At 41.5% G+C, this 25,551-nt stretch overlaps 1 protein-coding gene across 2 annotated transcripts in view; it reads left to right on the plus strand.

Moving 5' to 3' along the window:
- Positions 1-872: 872 nt before the first annotated feature.
- CSRNP3 (cysteine and serine rich nuclear protein 3) overlaps positions 873-25,551 on the plus strand; it is a 146,983-nt gene continuing 122,304 nt past the window's right edge. The window contains exon 1 of one of the 2 annotated variants that reach the window (XM_045031873.1): positions 873-1,170. The gene's annotated coding sequence lies outside the window, so the exon portion shown is untranslated. Of the gene's footprint in view, positions 1,171-11,043; positions 11,169-25,551 lie in introns of those variants that run through there. The other variant, XM_045031874.1, reaches the window with a different exon arrangement.

Genomic DNA, 25,551 nt, shown 5'->3' on the forward strand with positions numbered 1-25,551 from the left:
TTGATGTGTTTTTTAAGAACTTCAGGATTTTGTATTTATTCACAAAAATGAAAACATTAATACGCCATTTACTAAATTATTGGCATCTTTATTCATTAGTTTAAAATACAACTGACTTCACCCAATCTTGACATTTTATTTTTAAGGAAAAAATACCTTACTGACATCTTCCAGTCTCCCTGGTGATATCTTCCCTCTGAGTTTACAGAGTAGCAGCCGTGTTAGTCTGTATCCGCAAAAAAAAAACACAAGAGTACTTGTGGCACCTTAAAGACTAACAAATTTATTGTAGCATGAGCTTTCGTGAGCTAAAGCTCACTTCTTCGGATGCATAGAATGGAACACACAGAGTTTACAATCTCTTGATTTTGAGGGTTTTGTAGAGGACATTTTAACTAGGGAAGAAGGAAAGGCTGACTGATTTAATAGGTCACTTCTAATGTCTAACTTCTGTAATATCTATTATATATAAAAATATGATTTTATTTCACTCTTTTCCTTCTCTCCAGAATCCTAGCGGAGAAGCTAAAACACATGATTGGCCATTCAGTTTTTATATCTTTAAATCTTGCAACCTACTTCTTGTAGAATACAATTCCAAATGAATCCAGACATGTTGGATACTTCTACTGAACGATCAGCATTTAAATAGCACTTTTTCGCTTGTTATTGTTAAACTTTACCACCAGCTCTCTACTGAGATGAATTGAGTAATTCAGACCTCTGTTATAGTTAATGTCCCACTGTGTCTCCAGAGTAGAGGAGCCACCGCTGCCCTAGTTCACACTTGGGACGATGGCTGTTAAAAGCAGGGTCCATCGCTGTTAAAAGCAGAGAGCCGCTCCCGCTCCAGGGCTCTGCGGCTGGCGGGAGAGCTGCGGCGCGCCCAGCCCAGCTCAGCGGCCGGACTAGACAGAGAACGCGGCTGTACAACAGCACCACCTCGGGGCTAATGCTGCCCAGTGCAGCGGGCCGCCGGCCACATTAGAGCCGACTCGCCTGTCCCCGCGCCCACGAGAGGTTCAGGTGCCGCCCCGTAAAGCGGAGCGGGCAGTGGGGGGAGAGGCCGACCGGTCACCAGCCCCCCTTCGGCTCAGCGGCGGGCAGGGCTGAGCCCGTGGCGAGCGAGCAATGAGCTACCCCGTGGGCAGCCCCCGCGGCCCCAGCCAGGTAAGGGAAGTTGGGGGCCGATCTGAGGCGGCAGCACAGGCCAGGCGAAATGGGGGGAGCTGTTCGCCTTCCTCAGCCGGCTTTCCACTGGGCCCCGACGCAGCCAGGGAGCCGCAGGGGCTGGTGGGGGCCCAGGCATGGGAGACAAGCGCACTGCGGACGGTGCTGTTGGTTGTGAGTGGAGGGCGCCGGATGCTACGGTAATGGGCGGCGAGGTAAAGCCCGGAGAGGGAGAACCCGGGCGGGAGCAGCAGTGCGGTGAGGCCCCGCAGGAGGGAGCCGGAGCCCCGCTGAGGGGAGCGCAGGCCCCTCTGGCGGTTGGCGTGGAGGAGCGGCTGAACCAACGGAGGAAGCCTGGCCCAAGCACGAGGGGCAGCCTCAGATGGGCGGGGAGCAAACGGACCCTGGCTGTGGCCCCTGCGGGAGGAGCCTTAGCCACAGAGAGGCCGGGGTAAGAGAAACTAAAGGGAGCCCAGGCCTGAGTGGCAGCAGTGGCCAAACGTGGTAGGATGTGAGTTGTCCAGGGAGTCCCAGCAACGTGGGCACATGGGCATTTGATCTCCTCTAGCTGCGAAGAGGGCTGGATGTTTACAGACACACCCACTTTCTCTCTCTTAATGAAAGCTTTAATTTTTCAGGAAACATTGTAAACACCCAAAGCCATGGAGCAGCTAATTCCATGTAGTGTAGAATTTCCCTGGCATATATCTCCTATGGCCCTAGGCAACTGCATTAGACTTGCCATTTACAAAGGCCCCAGGGATCTGAACTAATTTTCAAATAGGGTGCAACCTACAAAATTACAGCTTTTCCATCAGAGTGGAAGTGCATATTGAATCCTCTAGGCCTGCCAACATTAATGGAAAAAGAAACATGTAGTAACATACTTGATCAATAATTGGAGATACTGTTTGGATATGAGAGGGTGAGGCCCGGTCTCTCCCTAAAACGTAGGTCAACCTAGCAGTGTCACTCAGGGGAGTGAAAAATTCATAACTTCAGTATGAGCAGCACTAGCTACTGCTTCTTCTGTATCTATAGAAAGTGTCTATGCTATGGTGCTACAGTAGTGTCTGTAGTGTAGACAAGCACTAAATCAGTGCCTCTACACTTCCCTTCCCAAGCAACACTAGGGCAGCTGACATGGTTCTTTGTACAGTGCTGAAGGATGTAGGATCAGAATGTGGTTGGATTTTTTTTTGTCCGTCTCCCCTGAATTTTTTGCCTTACTGGGAAAGACAGTATCACAATGGCATTGTGGTAATGAAAACTGCTACCCAGTTTTAGACCATGCTAAATTTCTTTTACAAGGTTTAAGGCCAGGGAAAAAAACAGGCAAGAAAGTAAATGGACAAAACAGGATTTTATTACACAACTTAATGTATGATGGGTTAACTAATAGCTGATCACATGACAAGGTACAATATTAATTTCCCATGCAGATTTCAGGTAAATGAGTTATGAAACTTTGTATTGAGCTAAAATAATAAAGATGGAGTAAAGTGCTGTTAATCTGATTACAGTATTACACTAAAAGTCGATTGATCATATTAGTGGAATGGTTGTAGGGAAAATACAACCTCAAATACATATTATTCACAGATTTACAAGGACAGATCAGCTGTTATAATTAAAAATTCATTATGTTCTGATAATTAAATCTAAGTATCACTTCTTACTCTAGTCACCGTTCCATAGAATCTTTACCTATGATGTATTTCAGGTGAGACTGAGACAAAGTGATAGGGAAAAGATTTTATGTCCTTTAAACAATTCAGATTTTTTCAAGCAGTGAATCTGAGGAAGTAATTTGACAGACTACTTGAACACAAATCAAATTCGGAATAACTTACCTGAAATCAGTGCAATTATGCAGGGATGAAATTGGGCTAGGATTTTAAACTATAACACTCAAAGTTTATGGTGTGCAGTAAGTCAAGAAAAGTAAACTGAGGTACATTTTCTTCCTCAAGAGACAAGAGGTTGCAGACTGGCACTCTGGTGATTGTTGCTAAATACACTCTGTATTTTCTAGTGCAACTGATGTCTTTTAAAAATCTGACACAATGGCTGAATTTCTACATAATTGGCAAAGCCATACTGCACAGGATTTAAAACAAAAAAGCAGTCAGATTATAGCCTCTGGTGGGTATTTTCAAAGCACAAAGAGAAGTTAGGTGCCCAACTACTATTGACTTTCAATGAGAGTTGGGTGGCCAACTGCCCTTTGTACCTTTATAAGTGAGGAAAATGTTCAAATCAAGGTTAGTGTTAAGAACATTTTAGTGAAATGGCTATGCAGTTTATGCTGAAAAAAGATATTTCTTATCATTAAGAATTATTTTCTGTTAATCGGCTTTCTTTCCCTTGCACATAACCTTATCCACACTAAGATTTTTCTTAAAAATTCCATCATTGCACTATGATCAGCACAGCTCCATCAGTGATAAGAATGGTGGGACCACTAACTTAGAGGCACCAGTTTCTGCACTACAGTATTGTGTAACTTTGCTTTAAGGTTTTTAAGAAAAACCTCAGCATAGACGCAGTCATAAGGGTTTTTTAAAAAGTTGAGGAATAGTAAAAGGATTGTGAACTGAAAGACGTCACTCCTAGCTCTAATGAAAGTACTGCATAATCAAGAAAGTAAAAAAGTATCAGTAACCAGTAGTTAGAGCAGACTGAAACAGGAGGGAGAGCTCTCATTGCACCAACAAAGGAGGAGGGGGAGCTGTGAGGGAGCACTGCTTACTTCAGCCAGGGAAAGGAGTAGGAACACTCTTCTGCTTTTAGCAGAGGAGCCTGCCACTTCCCAGCACTTTAAACCCTTGCACACCAGTCACTTGCACACCAGCAATTTGAAGAGGTTTTACAGGCCTTGTTTAGCCTCCTATTAAATTAATGTTTAGCAGGGTAACCCCTGCAGCACAATGTAAATCTAGTAGTCCTTAATATAGGAAGGGCTTAAAATGAAAACTGCAATAATTACACCTAAGAAACTTAATGTAAAGATAATCAAAAACTCCCCTCACTCTGCCTCAGATGGACTTCACCATCTTGCTGGATTATTAATCATATTTATCAGGGTAGTGGCTAGCAGTCAGTCAAGAACGGGACCCCATTTTTGTTGTTATAGAATAAGAGTCAGTCTCTACCCCCAAAAGCTTACAGTCTAAATAGGCAAGACTGGCAGAGAGTAGGGGAAAGAGATGGTACATACAAGTAGAGCGTACAGTGCCAGGGCTACAAACAGTGTGTTCATTAGGATGAGGAGGGCATCCAGTTTTCCATCTGTGTACACCTGAGTCTTTGCTTCCCTAAGTGACATAAAAGGAATTGCTCCACCTAGTTTTTGAAACAGGATTATCATGCTCCATGTCCTCCGGTGGGAAGAGGTGTTTCCCTAGGTGACCAGTGGAGTAATGACATCAAGAACACTTCAAACATTCACGTTTGTAGCAAATCTGGCATTCTGAGAATGGCAGTGTTGTATAGCCAGTGCTAAATAATGTAATGTTTAAGGAACTTTATTGATGTGATTTTAATAACTCCTCTGCAGCCGTTTCAGCCCAGGAGTGTGTCAGCGGTAAAGTGGGAGCAGGAAGGAACAAGTTGGTTCAGCAGCAGATCACTGCAATATCTGACTCCCAGATTACTTTATGTTCTATTTAAATGGTATTGTCAAAGCGACAACAATAACAACAAAAAAGACTAGAGTAATCGTGGTCATTAAAATAAGCAGCATTATTAAACTGACTGTAAAATAGGTAATTTTACATTTGGGACTGACCATTCTGTATACAGATTCTGAACTACGAACTCTGCTATAACACATTCTGCCTCATGGTTTGTGTTTGAAACCTCTGACTACTTGAGGAGCATACCCACTCCTTCATGTGTGTTAGATTTCAGCTGTCTGTTATTCCAGGTAGGGAGCAAGATAAAGAATAGAGTATGAAAAATTAAAGCACTTGCACAGATTTTTTCTATTTCCAGCATATGACTGTTTGAACATGAATTATTTAAATATGTCTGTGGCTGTTACACTTGAACAGTTGAGTTTAAAATGTTTATTTACTCCATATTATGAAATGATTGGAATATCCAACAATATTGCTTTAAACACATTTTTGTGGAATGTTAGTTGAAATGAGAGAAATCTAAATTCCGATTTGCATTAGATGCATTCAGATAGTCTGGGAAATTTCAAACTTCCTAAATTTGATCCCAGAACTTTAACACAGTCTGACTTCTTCCCTTGCTATGGGATCCTAATCATACTTCAAAACAATGTTTTTTTACATGCAGCTATGGTATCATGAGCTAATCATTATTTGTTTTGTGTTGAGCAATATCAAGTCTTGTTAATGACAGATTTTTGTTTACTATTTACTTTCCCTATTTTGTGTTCAGACACTGGCAGTATGGAAAAAGCAAACCACTATATTGTATTTAGTTATATGGTACAGAATGCTGTTACTGTGAATTTCAGTAATTTCAAAACTAAAACTCTTTTAAAAAATACAGAATAGAATATAGCCTAATTTAGCACTTTGACATTCGTTGACATGAAATAGAAATAGCTCTGGTTTCAGAGTAGCAGCCGTGTTAGTCTGTATCTGCAAAAAGAACAGGAGTACTTGTGGCACCTTAGAGACTAACACATTTATTTGAGCATAAACTTTCGTGGGCTACTGCCCACTTCATCGGATGCATGCAGTGGAAAATACAGTAGGAAGATATATGCATATACACAGAGAACATGAAACAATGGGTGTTACCATACACACTCTAACGAGAGTGATCAGTTAAGATGAGCTATTACCAGCAGGAGAAGGAGAAATTTTTTGTAGTGGTAATGAAAACGGTCCATTTGCAGCAGTTGACAAGCAGTTGTGAGGAACAGTGGGGTTGGGGTGGGGGGAATAAACATGGGGAAATAGTTTTGTGTAATGACCCATCCACTCCCAGTCTTTATTCAAGCCTAATTTAATGGTGTCCATTTTGCAAATTAATTCCAATTCAGCAGTCTCTCGGAGTCTGTTTTTAAAGTTTTTTTGTTGTAATATTGTGACTTTTAGGTCTGTAATCAAGTTACCAGGGAGATTGAAGTGTTCTCCGACTGGTTTTTTAATGTTGTTATTCTTGATGTCTGATTTGTGTCCGTTTATTCTTTTACGTAGAGACTGTCCGGTTTGACCAATGATTTGATTACCACTACAAAAAGTTTTTTCTCTCCTGCTGGTAATAGTTCACCTTAACTGATCACTCTCCTTAGAGTGTGTATGGTAACACCCATTGTTTCATGTTCTCTGTGTATATGTATATCTTCCTACTGTATTTTCCACTGCATGCATCCGATGAAGTGGGCTGTAGCCCACGAAAGCTTATGCTCAAATAAATGTGCTAGTCTCTAAGGTGCCACAAGTACTCCTGTTCTTTTTGAGAAATAGCTCTGTTCTTTAAATACCAATATAGGTTACGTAGTAACCAGAGAATTGTTATAAAGCTGTTGGATTGTTCTGTTTCCACAGTGATTGGTGGCCTGAGTTGAACTGGGTTGTGTTTTTGTTTTCTTCTTTTTTAAACAGCTAAATATAAACAGGGCTGGGAAATGATTTAAAGATAGTTGGTTAGTTGCTGATTTGGGAGAACAGTTAAAGGAGAAAAAAAATGCATCTGTTTGGCTGTGGTGATAAAGTCTGCTTAGTATTTATAGAGCTAAGAAAAAGATTTCTTTCTTGATGAAATGATTATTCCAGTAGATGTTACACTAGTTGCTGAGAGAGCAACTCAAATAATTATCTGGCCTTTTTCTTATCTGTATAAACTTTTATTTATTTATATCATTTTTTAAGTTATTCTGCTGCCTTCTAGCTTGCCCTAAAAAAAGGCACTCATAAGTGTTCCCACTGCTTCCCATGAGTGTCAGAGTGACAACACCACACAAGTAAAACGATAAAGGTACACCGTGAAAAGTCACCGACTCAAGTGTTGCCCACCCAGCTGTTATAGTCTCTTGTTGTAAATAAATATTTCTTGACTCTTTGGGGCAAGTTGTCCTTACATTTGCAGTCTTTGCAAAACAGGGAAAAGGTGCCGAATGTCATCTCTAAGCACTATAATCCTATTCCCTTCTGGCTTTGAGAAATTAAATTCTCATTACAGTGCTTACATGGTTAAAAATTCTTCTGGAAACTACCCCTGATTCACAACAGCACAGTTAATTGGTTATAAGGTGTGCAGAGGATTTACATGATTGATGCACAACTCTGGTAAAGAGTGTGGTCTAGGTCAAATATGGAGGAGAATGGGCATGTCTGATAATCAGGGCACTGAGAAGCCTTAAAATGTCAATCTCAAAGGAGAGAGATGCAGGTCTCCACCCAGAAGTAGTGATGGGTTAAGTCAGAGGTGGACAAACTTTTTGGGCCAAGGGAAATTATATGCAGGGCTGGGGCAGGGAGTTGGGGTGTGGGAGGGTGTGTGTGGGGGGGATGCGGTGTGCAGGAAGGGGCTCAGGGCAAGGGATTGGGGCAGAGGAGGGGTGCGGGGAGTATAAGGGGACTCAGGGCAGGGGGTTGGGGTGCACAGGGGTGCAGGGAGCAGCAATGAGCTCAGGGCAGGGGGTTGGGGTGCAGGAGGGGTGTGAGGTGCAGGCAGGGGGCTTAGGGCAGGGAGTTGGGGTGGGGTGCAGAAGGGGTTCAGGCTCTGGCCCGGCGCCGCTTACCTAAAGCGGCTCCAGGGTGGCAGCGGCGCACACCGGGGCCAGGGGCCAGGGCAGACTCCCTGCATGCTTGCCCTGTTCCCGGGCCTGCGCCGCTACAGGAATTGCTGCGGCCACTGAGGGAGGCGGAGGGCTCCGCATGCGCTGTCCTTGCCGTGCCTCCAGGTACCTCCCCCGAAGCTCCCATTGGCTGCAGTTCCCCGTTCCCAGCCAATGGGAGCTGCGGGGGGTGGTGCCTGGAGGCAAGGGCAGTGCACAGAGCCCTCTGCCCCCCCGCCCGGGGGCCACAGGGACGTGGTGCCATCTGCTTTTGAGACTGGCATGGGGCCCGTGGCATCACAGGGGGCAATCCCGCGGGCCGTATCCAAAGCCCTGAGGGGCCAGATCCGGCCCGCGGGCCGTAGTTTGCCCACCCTTGGCTTAAGTGGTTTGGCTTTCTTTAAAAATTTGACCGCAACTATATACTACTTGATTGTTTTCATTTAAGTTATTTTAATAGATATTTGAAATGATGACAACCTTAGTTTTTAAATAGATTTAATATTAAAAATTAGAGTATTTAGTGAAAGTCTGATTTAAATAAAAATATATATATTTTAAATCCATCCTATTCTGCTGTGTTTATGACCTGCACCCTGTGGAAGGCACTTCAGGATTGGGCCCTGGCATTTCAAATGTAGGATTAGGGCCCTTAGGTCTAATATTCTCAACTGCATTTCTATGTAGTGCCTTTCATGCAGCAATCTCAAGACATTTTACATTATTATACACATTTGAGAAGAGGATAAATCAAGCACTTCTCACTATACAGCCCTATAATGCAGGGGTCCCCAACTCTTATTTTTCATTCTATTTTTACATGGCAAATGATTTTTCAGATACAGTTTGATATTAATTTTAGGGTATTTTTTTCTGAATGAGAAATGTTAGTAGAGTAGCACAAAGGAGAGATGACTGATCTATGACTCTTGATGTACTGTTTTAAACTGGTTTTTTTTTTTTTTTAGTAGTTTATTTCATTGTCCTGTGTATAGAGGCATTGAGCAAGATGGATCATTAGCACAGTAAACATTCTGTGCCAGATGCATCTGCATCCACAAAACAGCGTTAATAAAAGGTCTAGCAAAGAAAAACAATATATTTTATATGCACAATTCTGTTTTTATATATTATATACACACAAATTGTTACCGCCTTCCAATCTATAGAGACAGTACATGTCTGAATGCCTTAAACTCACTAAACATTTGTAGTTTGGGACTTAGATTTGAGGAAATGCTTTACTTTCAAGTTGAAGTCACCCAAGCATTACTGATAAGCAAACCTGAGCCAGTGAGTGATTTTCCAGCAGATGTTTTCCATTATTCTATTGCTTTGTCATGACTGATTTTCTTTTTTACAGTTTCCCTGGCAACCAGGATTTTTGATCCACAAAGAATAATATTGCATAAGGCTTACAAATTTTCTTTGTAACAGGAAAACGTTGAACCATGAAAGGAACTGATCAGGCACTTCCGTGTGTTTTTAATTAATAATCAGTGTTCTGATTGTAAGATCACTGTGTAAATATGAATTTCTGTTTATGATAGAAAGCCGGCTACCTCTTCTAATTCTGCAGACAATACAAAAGGATAATGGAAAATATGTGAAGGCTTATTGCAGTTGTAGCACTGGAAATATGTTATTACTGTTAGCTTTCTAGTAAAGTACAGACTTGGAAAATACATGGCCACATGTAAATATGCGGTGATATATATAATAGAAAATTGTGTGAGTTAAATTCACCCAGGATTTATGCTGATGCCTACCAGCATAAACTGTGGTATAGGACCCTTAGTAGAAGGCCCATATGAATACATTTGTTTGAATTTTTAAAATGCATTTATTAATTTTATTTAACATTTTATAGTGCCTTTTTATGCTTTGAGATCATTGCATATTTACATACAGTAACTCCTCACTAAAAGTCGTCCCGCTTAATGTTGTTTTGTTGTTACATTGCAGATCAGTTAGGGAGCATACTCATTTAAAGTTGTGCAATGCTCCACTCTTACTTTGTTTGGCTGCCTGCTTTCTCCACAGCTGACAGCCTCCCTACGGCCCCCTCCCCCCAGCGCCTCCTGCCCGCCAACAGACTCTGCAGATCAGCGCTTTCCCTCTCCTCCTCCTGCCTCCGGCCCAGTGCAATCAGCTGCCTTGCGGCGTTTTGGAGGCAGAAGGGAGGGAGGGGGAGCCTGTGCGCCGAGTCCTCGCTCCTCCCCCCTCCCTCCTGCCTCCAAAATGCTGCAAGCCAGCTGTTGGTCCCCGGCAGGAGGCAGGGGAGGCAGGAGGCAGGGGAGAGGTGCGCCGAGTCCTCCCCCCTTCCTCCTGCCCGGGGCAATCAGCTGGCTTGGCGCATTTGGGAGGAAGAGGAAGCCTGCGTGCCGAGTCCTCGCTCCTTTCCCCCCCTCCTGTTTCCAAAACGCCGCAAGCCAGCTGATTGCCCTGGGCAGGAGGGAGGCGGGAGGAGCGAGGACAGGTTAGGTCAGATACTGTCAAGGTAGACATGGCACTGATGACCGGGGACTGGGCAGAAAGTCATCTTATATGTTCAGCAGGGGAGGAGGTGGTAGATAAGATGAAAGGGATGGAGAGGACCCAGACAGACAAGGGAATCCACACTGATGCAGAACAGGCTGTAGTAGGGACTCAGACCCTGGAGGAGAGATGCTGGGGGATCCAGTGGACCAGGTAAAAGAGCTGCAGGAGAAGTTGGCAACTGCTGAGGAGGCCCTGCATGTACCCAAGTGAAACTTAGAGAGTTCCAGAGCGAGGAACCAGGCCCGGTATGCTATTGAGGAGAAGGAAAATGCGTGTTTCCTGATGGAAGGTGTGCAACAAGAGAGGGATAACCTACAGGCGCAGCCTAGGCATGTGCAGGGCAGGAGACATCCCTATCCCTGAGAGTTGCAGTCTTAAGTGGGAGGGTGTGCGATGGGGCGTCTGCCCCACACTGGCCCATAGGAGGTAACAGAGCCTTAGGAAGGCTGTGCAGGAGGCAGCCAATTAGAGAGCAGCTGCAAGGAGCAGCCAATCAGGGATGGGCTGGCCCATATAAGAAGAGCTGCAGGGCAGAGCAGCTTCAGTAGCTGCCTGGAGCTTGAGGAGGGAAGATCAGGCTCCTAGCAAGAGGAAGGAGAACCAGCGTCCTGGACAAAGCAGTGCTGCCAGCAGGGTCCGGGGAAGCCAGAGAGAGCTCCTGGCTAGCTGCTAATATTGGCCGTCTGAAGCCGTGAGTTAAGGGCAAAGAAGGTGCTGGGGGAGCGCGGGGAGGTGGGCCAGGGAAATGAACTGAGGAGTCAGAGGGGATGCAGCAAGTGGTGACCATCTACAGGGTCCGTGGGCCAGGACCTGGAGTAGTGGGTGGGCCTAGGTTCCCCCTTCCCCCTCGCCACTGAGGAAGTGGCCAAATAATTAGTTTTGGTTGCTACTGAAGGAAGTGGCTGGACCGCAGACTTTAGTTTCCCCGGAAGGGGAGAAAACAGACCATGACACAGCCAGAGGGCTGTGTCCTGAACAGGACGCCGTGGTCCTTGGAGCGACATGCATCCGGGAGCAGAGGTGACGGTGGGCAAGACAGCACCAGAAGAGGTTGAAGAGCTAATTCCCAAAAGAGCCAGTAGGAGGCGCCACAGTGGGGAGTCACACCCCTGTCACACCTTTACTCAGAGAGGGGTGTTAGTGGACCAGAAAATCTGGTAATTAAACACAAGAGCTAACTCTGCAACCTCTGCTTGTGCATATAGTGCTATTACAATCAACAGGACTGTCTGCATGAGTAATAACTAGTAAGAATTTTCATATTAGGACCACAGAAATCTTGCTTTCAGAAATGAGTGATATAAAAAAGGAACAAACATTTTGTAAAATAAAATGCATAGGAGAATCTGATTTGTGCCAGCATGTCTGCAGTTTTCCTCAGGGATCCTCAGGTACTGCAGTGCTTTCACTAGTATATTTTCTGGTGGTTTCCAGTTGACCACATTATTTGCAGTATTGCTAATGCAATAAATTTAAAAGTATAATACCTCAAACCATGAGACTGGGAGTTGATAAGCCTGGGCTGTATTCCTGGCTTTACTCACTGACTTACTTTGTAATCTACATTGAGCAAATCTCTTAACCGCTCAGTTTATCCTTCTGAAAAATACATATAATAATAGGTGATTATATCTCTCACAGGGCTATTGTTAATTTTAATTAAATAAAAAGTCCTAGTACAGTAGGACTAACCTGGTACCCCCTTTTGATAGCGCTCTCTTGGCACCAGTATGTGTGTCCTTGAATATTAGGATTAAATAGGCATTTATATATGGCAGATAAAAACTGGTTCACACAGAGTTGCCTTGGCACTTCACTGGCTGTTTTTATAGTCTCCTCATTCCTTTCAGTGATATTTTCTGAATTAGTTGTCTGTGATTCTTAACCAGGTATTTAGTAAGACCTAATTATTAAAATAAAAACACTTGAATAAAATTGTTTGAAAATTCAATTTTAAATGTTTTCAGCCCCACTTCTAAGTACATTGATTCCATTGCTGTAATCCAAAAATATAATCAGATGCTTGCTTTGCCTGCTCTCTGAAAGTTCAGTCTTACAATATTGTGGCCTGATCATTCTTCCTCTGAAATCTCTTATGAGAAAGTCGTATTGTATTTATTAGAGATGAAACAACAGGGTTCTGTACAAAATATTCTAAAAATCTATAGAATTTAATGGAGACTAAGATCAGTTCTAAATGATTTTTCAACCACCCTCTACAATTCTGCAGATAATTCAACAGTATTTTCTTTTAAATTTTGTAGGAGGTTTCCATAAAGAGTCACTGAGGTTCTGTTGTTACTCTGTGGGAGTGTGAGCAGGCTTTTAAGGACATAACTATTATTATTATTTATTTGATTTACTCTAGCATCTAGAAACCCTAGTCTTCGGAGAGTTTTTACTAGATGCTGTACAAACACAGACCAAGAAAATGGTCCTTGCCCCAAAGAGCGTACTGTCTAAATATAAGACAAGATACAAGAGATGGATACGGACAGACCTTTTGGGGGAGTACAAGAAACAATGAGACAATATTGGTGTGCCGGATAGGCAGTGACCCCCATATACCATTGGCCTAACCAAGGGGAGTTTTAAGGATGAATTTGAAGGAGGATAGTGAGGTAGCTTTGCAGATTTTTATGTGGAGAACCTCTCAAGCATGTGGGGGAGCGTGAAAGCATGAAGATACTTTTGTGTGAAAGTGTAACAGGTGGGTGATGGAGGCAGGCAATGTGGGCCGATCTTAGGCCTGAGCCAATCTCTTAATAGTGAATGAGAGATGATAGGTAGAGTGGGGATCGGTCGGAAAGGGCTTACAGTGAAGACAAGTAGCTTATGTTTGATGCAATATAGAAGAGAGAGGGAAGCAAAGGGGGCACTGTGGTCAAAGTGACAGGCTAGGACAATGATCGTTGCAGCAGCATTCTGAATGGGTAAGGACAGGGCAAGATTGGATTTGCCAAGCCAGGGAAAGGTATGTTGTAGTAATTGAGACATTACATGAGGTAATGAGAGCATGGACTAGAGCAGTGCTTCTCAAAGTGGTGGTCCGTGGACCAGCCCTCATAAGAGCATCAAATAGGATAATAATATGGCACCATCCCTGGCACATTGGAAAAAAAATTGCTAGTCCCTCACGTCAGATAGCTTGAGAAGCACTGGACTAGAGTTTCATCTGTGTGGATGGATAAGGCTATATATTACAGATATTATATGGAGAGAATCAGCAAGATTTAAATATATAGCATAGGTGTGAGGATCCAGAGAGAGGTGCAGGTGGAAGTTGACATCCAGGTTACTGGCATGAGTGACAGTCAGCATGATGTTATCCACAGTGGTTGAGAGAAGCTTAAGAGCTGTGTTGTGCTTGAACTGTTGTGGCTAGATACCCACAAAGAGAGATCTGAGAGACAGACTAAAATTTTAGTTTGGATAGGATACAGTCTGGAGTAAAGAGATGGATCTGTGAGTCATTTGTATAGAGATGGTAGTCAAATTTGAGTTAATGGATTAGATTACCCAGAGATGGGGTACAGAGGGAGGGGACTGAGGACAGAGCCCTGAGAAACCCCTTGCTCTCCTAGAAAGTTGCTTGTGGGGGTGAGTGGGAGTAGGTACTTAAAGATTTATTATATTATAACATTGAAGAACAGAATATATTATATGCTGATGAAAGTATGTGATGCATGCCTTTATTTTACTCATCTTCTATAGACCTGAATAGAAATCCCATAGAATTTAATAGAGAATTATAAATCTGCTATAGAGTTATATATGACTTAAAAAAACACTATAGAAAGAATCTCATTTTCTATTAAATTCTGTCGTTTTTTTTTGAGTTCTGTAGAAATTCATTCAATTTCTATAGATCCTTATTGCTTTCATCCTTCTTAAATGCTGTAGGACTTTTCCATACGTGTCTGTCTCACAGTGTTGACCATGCAATTTACCTTGCTGTGCATCCAAAAGTGATACAAAGCACTTGTTTTATCCTTTGTAATTTTAAATCAGACAAATCCACATAATTTGTAGCCTCTCCATTACTTATAAAAGAAAACAGCCTTTGGCTCTGGGCAGCTATATACAATAGTTCAGCTATGGTTACCATGGAAACCAAATAAGTGACCTACTTTTACAAAACAGAATGATAAAGTTTCAGTGTGTCCTTTTTATATATTTTAATTTTGACTATAATTAGGGTTTCTACCTTGAGAGATTGCAGAGGAGAGGACACTAATGTGCATGATAACGGATGCAACAGAGAGATTTCCATTGAGAAGAAAGTGGTACAGGAAAGAAGGGAAAAAATGCCTTTGTTTTTTATTTTCCTAAGTTCTGAGTCTCATTTACCAAGTTTTCCACATCTCCTTTAATTACATTGTACAACACAAGTAGGATTTAAGAAATTAAAGCTTATGACTAAATATGTCATTTTATATGATTGCTCCTCTTGCATTCTATGATGGCACTGTGCTTTATGAGCTCATCTGAGGCTGATCCTGACAGATCCTGACTGAATGGCAGCATCTCCCAGTGACTTCCACAGGACTTGCAAGGAGCTTGCTTTTGGAATAAGATCCTTTGTCATCATTTTCTTCTTTCCTTTTCCCAGACTCAAATTGCAAAAGCAATTCAGGGCTTTCATGCAGTAGTTTGGTGATTTTTATAACCGTTCCATGAAGATAGTTGACAGAAATTTCACCAAAAAAAAGCACATTTTGTTGTCAACATAAAAAGACATGTTTCTGTCTAGAAAGATATTTTTATTTATGCAAGTAAAAATATTCTCCAGACATTTGGATTATATTTTTAAATCTGCAGAAAAACTTCTTTGCACAAAAAACTTTAACATCACATTAGAGAGAAGACCTAGACAAACTGGATGATATACAAGTTTATTGCCTAAATTCTGAAGTGAATTGCTTCCTGTCACAAGGACCACTTGGTCAGCTATGGTCTTCCTTAAGAAAATGTGTAAAAACTGTGGCATCTTAAAATATATGAAGGTGCAGCTAGTGAAAAGTCTATTTTTTTTTCTGTAGTGTTTTATGGATGCAAATCTTGGGAAGCTAATGCTGCTGGCAAAAAGAAAATGGGTGCTTTTGAAATGTGCTGGCAAAGCCTCTTGCATATCTGCTGGATGGGGGAAAAAAAAAGATAAATGCCTATGTTAAAAATATTATTGGAGAGTAGCAGGCACTGTCGTCAGAAATCAACAGATGAAAAAAAAGTACTTTGGTCTCATTATGTGTAGAGTTGGAAATAACCTTGAGATTGAGGTTTATTGTAGTACAGGACAACTAGTGAGGAGGTGGACGGATGGTCTGCGACAGATCACTGGAGCACAGATGCTGAGTGCTCAAAGTTAGCGTTGCATTGTGACGGCTTCCAAAAATTCTGATGTGATGTCACCGATATTCAGACATGAATAAATCGATTTACTTGAATACTTAACAAGGTGGTCTCTCACTTCAGGGGCCTGCAGCTAAACCAGCCCTGGTCAATAATTAGACTCAGCTGGGAAGGTGTTCCCTTTAAAAAGCTGCAGGAAAGTGATGGACTGCAGAAAGAAGCTCAGGAAAGGATAGTCTCCTGCAATAGTCTGTGAGGAAGGGAGATTCTAGGTGGGAAACCCTTCAAGTTTTGTCTCTAGCTGGAAGCATTGTTTTCTTTTTGTGAGTTTGTTGGTTGTTTGGACGATAGTGTTTCCCTCTGGGTCCATTTAAAGACTGATTTGGGCATGGGCCTTCCCCTAGCTTGTGAGGAAAACTGGAAACCATTAAATTAGGCTTGACAAAAGACTGGGAGTGGATGGGTCATTACACAAAGTAAAAACTATTTCCCCATGCTAATTTTCCCTCCTACTGTTGCACCTTCTTGTCAACTGTTGGAAATGGGCCATCCTGGTTATCACTACAAAAGTTTTTTTTCTCTCCTGATGATAATAGCCCACCTTAATTGATTACTCTCATTATAGTTAGTATGGCAACACCCATTTTTTCATGTTGTGTGTGTGTGTGTGTTCCTACTGTATTTTCCACTGCATGCATCGGATGAAGTGGGTTTTAGCCCACGAAAGCTTATGCTCAAATAAATGTGTTAGTCTCTGAGGTGCCCACATGGCTACCATGGAAACCAATTTACATTCTGTGTGCAGTCCCATTGAAGCTAATGCATTGGATGAAGAGTAGGCACAGATTTGAGCCCCGTATTTATATTACACTTCTCATGGGGCCTGAAGATTAACCTTTAAACAAATCCAGTGTTATATTTTGAATCGCAATTTATCTTTACATCCTGGTGCAGTTTACTATTAATTTAGAATGCTTTATAATCTCTATGTATCATCCTCAATATCAGAGATTCAAGAAAACTGAAAGTGTGAAAATTAGAATTTTAAACATGTGGGTTTCAGGCTTACGAAGATAACTAGCTGATAACATCTGGCAGTTTATTGCATATCCAGGGACACAGAATATGTTAACATGTTTGTTGACTCAGGGTTTTGTGCTAGGGAGTTCAACAGAGTGCAGGAGGTGAGATCCTTTACCCAAAGTTGTAGAGTGCCAGTAGCCTATAGGAGAAGAAGGATTGCCAATAGCTAAGGCTACGATTTTGTCATGAACATTTTTAGTAAAAGTCATGGACAGGTCCTGGGCAATTAACAAAAATTCACAGAAGCTGTGATTTGTCTCTGACTTTTGCTAAAAATGTCTGTGACAAAATGGGGAGGGAGGAGGGTCCAGCGCCCTGCCCTGCTGTGGCTGGGAGCTGCAGCCCCTGCCCAGTGGCTGGGAGGGACCCCCACTTGCAGCGGCTAGGGAGCTGCGGGGGATCTCCCTGCATCTGCGGCAGTTGGGGAGCTGCCGGGAGATGCCTCGCCCGCTTTCTGGGGCCCTGGTGTCTGGGGAGCTGCTGGGGGATCCCTCCACCACCGGCGGCAGCAAGAGTACTCCCGGCAGCTCCCAGTGACTGTGGGCTGAAGTCACAGGTGACATTGTAAACAAGAAGCAGGCAGCATTATCTTCTGCAAATGTAAACAAACCTGTTTGAGCGATTGGCTGAACAAAAAGTAGGACTGAGTGGACTTGTAGGCTCTAAAGTTTTACATTGTTTTGTTTTTTAATGCAATTATGTACCAAAACACCCCTACATTTATAAGTTGCACTTTCATGCTAAAGAGACTTCACGACAGTACTTGTATGAGGTGAATTGAAAAATACTATTTCTTTTATCATTTTTACAGAGTAAATATTTGTAATAAAAATAATGTAAAGTGATCACCGTGCACTTTGTATTCTGTGATGTAACTGATATTGATATATTTGAAATTGTAGAAAAACATCCAAAATATTTAATAAATTTCAATTGGTATTCTATTGTTTAACAGTGTGATTAATTGCAATTAATTTTTTTGAGTAGCAGTGTTTCCATATCTGAAACTTGTCCACTAGATGTCCCTCCATGATCATCCCAGGCTTGTTGCTCTATCTATGAAGTGCACAATTCTTGGAGAAAAGGCACTATACTATACAAGAGGAATCTGAAAGAAAAGCATTGCTACTTCAGTACAGGTCTTGTGAATATAGTATGGATTACAGCTGGCAATATTCAGAGCAAATAATTTACTCCATGTATTTTGCCCTGTAATTTGTGAGGGAAAAATTGATTTTTATGAAAACGTTTGCTGGTCTAAATTGTTCAACAAAGACTGTATCTGAACATGTATCAGCCAATGGGTTGTTCACAATCTATTCAAGTTGGCTATTTGTAATTTGTGCTGTATAACTGATCACATAAAACACAAGATATTGGTTCTGGCCCCTGAATGAATGACTGAACCTTTTATAAATGGGAGGAGAGAAATCCGAGATTTCTGAATGCAACACATCTAGTGTGATTTTTGGCACAAACATATTAACACAATTATTAGCAAGATTATTACATTCCACAATCATTCTTGCAAATGAAAAATCATCTATGTGAATGTGGAATATGAATAAAAAAGCATCATAAATATAGCTGAAATGTATTGGTTGGTTTTATTTGAGAACATGGCTTGAATACTGTTTTGCAGTATTTGTCTATCAGTAGCATGAAAAAGATTCCATTGTTCATTACAATTTAATTTTAATGGTCAGCTTACTTTGATCTTATCCTAATAAATAATTTAATAATTAATAGTTGATTCAAATCAACACATTTAGACCAATTTTGGCTATATTGAGTAACCAACAAGGATTTAAAAAAGTTACATCTCAAGAATAACGAATATGCAACTGTGCAATTTTAACCTAAACGTATTCCTCTTTTCTACCTTGTGTATATATACATATGTACAGTGACATACCATTACATTATCTAGCTAATGAAAATGTTACAGCTATGCTATTCAGGTGGTAAATGTGGATAACTGACAAATATAGGTCACTGGCTTTTTTTATATCCTTCAGTTCACACATATGTAGCTTTTTCTAGTGTGCTTCAGTTCAGACTGTTTAGTAAGCGACACAAACACACACACGTACGCACACGCAACCTTTCATTGCTCATATATCCCCTAGTATTTTCTTCTTCAATCTTGACTGCCTGACATAATAATTAAGGTGACCAGATGTCCCAATTTTATAGGGACAGTCCCGATTTTTGGGTCTTTTTCTTATATAGGCTCCTATTACCCCTCCACCCCCATCCCAATTTTTCACATTTGCTGTCTGGTCACCCTAATAATAATAAAGAAGTCTTTAAGGTCAGTACTAACCAGTAAAAGTTAATTATTCCATTTATCCAGATAGTCAACATATGTTTGAGAATGTATTATTTGAATTGTGTAGCAAAAATAATGTGATTACTTTGGTGGTGGCCTTCATTATCTCTCCCATAGTAAGAGTACAGAGAGAGCCTTTCACTGACCATCATTGTTTCTCCCATACCGTTCTATGCTGTTAGATTCTTTTCTGTCTAACCAGTGTTTAAAGACTAAAAAGCAGATGTTTGTCCCCTAATTTCCCCTTGGTTCTACTGTATAATGGGGCTTGTGTGCTACCTCTTCCATCAGAGAAAACAGCTACCTATAGAAACTTCAAGCCTAATTCAGAGATGAGACCAAGTTTGATTTAACTCATGCTGAGGGTACAGAAGATATGGGTATGTTTTTTAAAAAAACAACATAGGGTACATCTACACTACAAAACAACAACAAAAAAAACCCTTTGGCAGTGAATCTCAGTGCACAGGTCACATGACTCAGGCTCTCAGGGCTGGCACTATGGGACTAAAAATGAAATGCAGCGAGGGGAAAGGGCTCAGAGCCCGAGCTCCAACTTGAGCAGTAACATCTACATTGCTATTGTTACCCCCATAACACAAGTCTTGGGGGCCTGAGTTGACCAGGGCGGTGAGACTTGCCGTTGTGGCTTTAAAAGTGTAAATGTATCCATAGAGGAATGTATACAATTGTAAATTAAAATAGATCACCCTTTATTCCCCTCCCCCTTCTGCTTCTCGACATCTCCCTTATGTTCACTAATATTCGGTATGTCAATGTAAATAGTTCTGGGTGCCACTGAGTGTTAAGAGAGCACATATCAATCTCTGAATTTATTGCTATATGCCAACTTTAAGTAGAAACTGCAACCTAAATTCTGGTCTCAATTACTCATTGACTTTAGTGGAGTTACTATGGTGTAACACAGTAAAATCTGGCTCTGTATTTTTAAAGTTTCTAAATATTGGTGCTGCTTTTTGATGGCGACATCAGGACTTTCCTGCTTTACTCTTCATCAGAGAACAGTCTGAGAGCAGCAGTGGCACTAACTGAGAAGAGGCTTGTTGTCATCTTTATTCAACAAGAATAATTTCATCTTTCATTGTCTGACTGTTCTTGAAAAAGTTGCTAAACTGACTTTGTTCTCATTCTCCTGTTTCTTGTACATTTTGGCTGCCAACCATGGTACCTTATTGAACTGGATCCTATGAAGTTCAAGTGGCTGTGATGTGGTTTTTTTGTGTGTGGGGGTGTAGTTTGCCATTTTCTGCACACCCAACACCATGAAGAAGATCACTAAAAAGGAAGTTGGAACTATGGAAATCAGTTTGTAACACTGTAGCTGCAATTTATAATTTATTAAAGTAGTTCATTTTTAGCACTGATTCACACTCTTCTCTTCTATTCAGGTTCTTCTACCACACCTATCACTATAGTCTCTGAATTCCTTCCTGTAAAAGGAAGTAGCCAAATGCATATTGGAATCTGAATCACTTTCTTTGGCCAAATTAAATATCTCATTGGAAGATTTTTCTGTTCCTGAAAGCAAACTGTGCCTTTCATAAGCCCCTTCTTTCACTAAAGACAGGAATGTTTCATGACTTGGGCCTGACCCTTAGAAGTATCTAGGAGAATATCTCCCACTGATTTTGAGTATCCTGACCCTAACTCAAGCTCTTTCCTAACAAAATACATTATATTTGCAGTTATTCCTTCTTGCACATTCCAGATAAATCTTGTAGTGGTCCTGTGAGTGAAAACAAGCCCAAAAGACCAGCTTTTAAAATGTCATAGGGCAAAATTTTGCCTTGGCTTACCTCCCCTGAATTACTGTGTAAATTCAGTGGGGTTGCAGAGAGCATGAACCAGGGCAGAATTTGACCCTTTGCCATTATAGAAAAATGAACACATTGAACAAGCATAGTAAGAAGAAAAAAATAATGGCATATGTCTGGGATAAAAGAATGAAGAGAAGCAAGGTCATGAACCCATGTCCCACTTCCCAGGTGAATGCCATAACCCACTGCTTTGGGGGATATTTTAGAAGTAGGATTCTCTCAATCACCCCAGTTGAAGCTCTAATACTTAAATATTCTTTGGAATAGGGACTTGAACCTGACTGTCCTACATCCCAAGGGAGGGCCGTAACCACTGGGCTCTCAAGTCACTCACTTCTCTGTGGGCCACATAGACATGGGTGAATTTCACCATAAGAGATCAATTGTCCCTTCAAGACTGTACCACCCCAGGAGAAGCAGTAGAAGGAATTCTGTTTCAGGAGAAGCAGTAGAAGGAATTCTGTTTTAGGGAGTCAAAATAGTTCCCAGAACATCCTGGTATGCAAAGGGTGTTGTGTTGGGGAGCATGTCCATTATTTTACCCCTTTATGGCTGCAGATTATTCCTCAACTATGCCAGTCCTGCTTCCTCTATGATCAGCTATACAGCCCTGGGAGAGTAGGGAAAGTGTGTGGAATATAGTGACTGCACCTCTGCCTGACCCTTATGAAAGGCATGCATGGGTTAGAGGAGAGACTCCTTTGTAATGACATCTGGAATTAGATTTTTCACAAGCATGTGAAAAATGTATATCTCAATTAACTTTGATAACATTTTTTTCTGATTGTTCTTCCACTCTCCCTTTCTTAACTGAGCATGTGGTTACAAAATCTTACCTACCTGCACAGGCTCAGGATGTTTGGATACAGTAGGTGAAATTTTGGGGAGGTTGATATGTTCCACTAGTTTGAGTGATAGGAAATCCTGCTGGAATCACTGGAGACTGTCAGAAAAGAAGAAGAAATTTTTTTTTGTTTTCCATGAAATATGCATAATTTTGTGGTGCTTTCAAAAGTTGCATATAAAAAACATCAGATGGCAAACATTTTCCCAAAACACAGGATAGCTTGCAATGTCTTTGACAATAATTTACTATAAGGATTCCTTGTAACCAAAAAGGATCCTTGTTTCTCAAATGGAAAAATTCCCCCAACAATTGATATTTGTTTGACTATCGGGAATGTAGGCATTTGAGATTGACACAGTAGACCTCTCATCAGTCAAATCTCTTTTACCCTCAGTGCTAGAAGACACACATGTGAGGATACCCCAAGCTGTGACCCAGATTATTTCCAATTCCAAGTGGCCCTAGATGATATTTTAACCAAGAATGAAAATTTCTAGGCAAGCTGAGAGCACGTGCAAGCATTTTTTTTTAATGCACTGCTACATATAATTGCCATCTTGGTCAAACTTGGGATCAGTTGAAACGCTTGATCAAGTTAATTATTTGGGGAGGGCGAAGAAAATATACTGCTTCTTTAAGGGGGAAAAAAGAGCTGCATCCAACTCTAATCAGTCTTCCAATTACTCACCTATGGGTGACTGAACATTATTATTGGTTTTCTCATGTGCTTAAAAGGCTGCACTTCTCCCTGCATTAACTTTTTTCTTTTTTTGTGAAAAGGTGAAAGGATCTTGAGTTTTAGTTAAATAAGCAATGGTATTCCCTTTGTTAAATCCTGTTCAGGTGAATGGTGTCCTTGTCAAGAAGTCTTCATATCTGGGACTAAAAAAAGCTGTTTTTGTTTGTTTGTTTTTAATTTGGTGTTTTGGACTTGTTTAGCATAAGTTTATTTACTATGAGAAAAATAATGAAATTATTTTGGTCAGGGAATCTCTTCCTGATAGACGGCATAAGTTACACCTGGTGACTGATGTGTAAGTAATCTGAATAAATTCCCATGCTAAGAAGCTGGAAGATAGTGTAAGTTAAAGTTGAGGGTGGCTAAGGCTACCATTTAGTCATGGGTATTTTTAGTAAAAGTAATGGACAGGTCACAGGCAATAAACAAAAATAGGTTTGTGACCTATCCATGACTTGTACTATAACTATCCCTGACTAAATCTTGCGGGATAGGGGTGCCGCTAGGTGGGACACCCCTGGGGGCCAGCCGCTGCTCCGGCTGCCTTGAGGACAGCTGCTTAGGCCATTGATTGTGAGTACCTCAGAAACTGGTTGCTCAACATGTTGGCCTGCAGAAAGTGATTGAAATCTTCTTTACATGTTAGAAACAAAAATTGACTTGAAACCTGCAAGTTATGCACAAGCTAGTCTGTGTAACCTGGCTCCTCCTACTTTTACCCACCCCCTCTGTTAATGCAACCAGTTGCATTGTATCTAATTGGATTGTAAGCTCTTTTTGTAGTCTATGCTGTCAGAAAACCAAGCACACACTTCAAGAATTTGGAGGATGTGAAAGCTGTTCTCCAAGCTAATAACTCATAAACCAGCTCTCCTATTAGTTCTGGCATAGGAACCTACCTTCAGATTACACAAACTAAAAATATTTACTACGTGTGAGGGAAACATTAGGAGAAACTTGACTCAAGTCTTGAAAATCATGAAATATATGATCAAAACTGGACAGTCTCTCCTTTTTCATCCTTTTCTAAAATACAAGATTACAGCAATACTCAATGAAATAAATGACAATTTTTGAATTAAATATTATTGTACTTAGTAGTGACCAAAATACTACGGTTGGACTTTCCAAAGAGATGGTTAACTGTATGATCACTAACACTTGTACTTATGCAAGATAAATGTGATTTTTAAACAAAATCAGGCAGCTGGGTATAAACTCACTTAACATATTGATATGTGCTCTCTTAACACTCACTTCCTCCAAAACTTTAAAAACATATTTCCAGCACACGTACATAACTCTTTAAACACTACCCATTCACACACCAGACAATAATTTGATATTTGTGACCAGTGTGTCACCAGTTTTTGTATGACATCTTTGTGACGCTCGTAGATGCTTATGCCAAAGCCCCAGGTATAAGTGAACACTGACAAATACATAGCTGGAAACCTGTTAGGCTTACCTGTGTGTTAGTATTGTTATGATAAATATTAGAGTTGTAAGAATGTGTTTGGGGTTGTGATGGGGTCAGACCAGATGGCTACAGGACAGTGGTGAAAGGCAGGTGTATTAGCCTCAGGATAAGCAGGTCTCTTTTCCCTTGGTAACCGAACAGAGGTTACTCCAGGTTAATTAGGACACTTGGGGCCAGTCAAGGGGTCTGCCAGAACCTGTGAAGAGCCCCTCTTCCAGCTAGATAGGGGTGCACGATAGGAGCTGTGGGAGGAAGGCATGCTACTTGGAAGCTGGTTGGAGCAGACACTGACAAGCACCAGGAGGGAAACACCACAGGTTCAGAGAGCAAAGGTCAGGGGAAACTGCCCAACAGGGTGAACAGCCCTTTCAGGCCCCAGAGGTCTAAGGGAAGAGACTCTGCCAGAGGGGAGAGACTGAACTGCGTGTCTGGTCTGCCGCCACCACACCCAGAGGGGCTACCAGAGACTAAGAGGCTCCCCCCCCCCAACATCAAGCAGGTTGGGAGGAACCCTGCTTAGTCAAGGTATGGACAGTAATTCCAGGGGTGTGGGGAAATTTTGAGGGAGAGAGGAATACTCTGGCCTGCCGCTAAGCAGAAGCGTGGAACCCACAGAGGCGGAGAAGGAGCTCTGTCATAGTGTCAGGACCTTAACAGTGTAGGATGCTACATGTATTGATTTCACTTATAACCTCTGTCGCCGAGGGTATAAAGTTATATTGAGTGTTTATACAATTACGAAGGTTCTCAGTGCAACTCATCAAACAGGAAAAGCTGTATTAATTAAGGTAAAGTGCTCCTCCTGCACACAAGATGGCTCACTGAAGACATGAGGCATTGTGTAGCATCAAAGGACAGGGATCTTGTAGATTGCATTCCTCTCTCTCTCCCTGACTGGGAGACCTGCGCATGAACTCATCCCATCATCTTGGAATTCTGGGGTGAAGTGGATAAAAATGCCTGACAGGAAAAAGCTGACATATTTATGCCATCTGGTCTCTTAGGGACAAAGATTCCTAAACATAAGGAAGATATCTCCATGCTGTTTGGCATGGATCAGCGCTAAAAGGACATATCAAGCTGCTTATATTATCTTTTTAAAACTAAGACTAACTCATTTGTGTGTGTATTGTTTTGTTTTTAACCTTGTAAGTAATGCTTATTTCTTATCTTAGTTAATAAATCTTTAGTTACTTTATTACAGGATTGGCTACAGGCACTGTCTTTGGTTTGAGATCTTTGGTTTGAGTACAAATTACCTAGGGTAGGTGGTCTTTTGGGCCTGGGAATAACCTGATTATTGGTTACTTTACATAAAAAAAATCTATCACATAATTCAGCTTGCCTGGGTACCAAGATGGACTGGAATGCCCAAGGGAACTGTCTGTGACTCCATGCTAAGT

Source organism: Mauremys mutica, chromosome 10 (genome assembly GCF_020497125.1).
Source record: "Mauremys mutica isolate MM-2020 ecotype Southern chromosome 10, ASM2049712v1, whole genome shotgun sequence".
Lineage (NCBI taxonomy): Eukaryota > Metazoa > Chordata > Testudines > Geoemydidae > Mauremys > Mauremys mutica.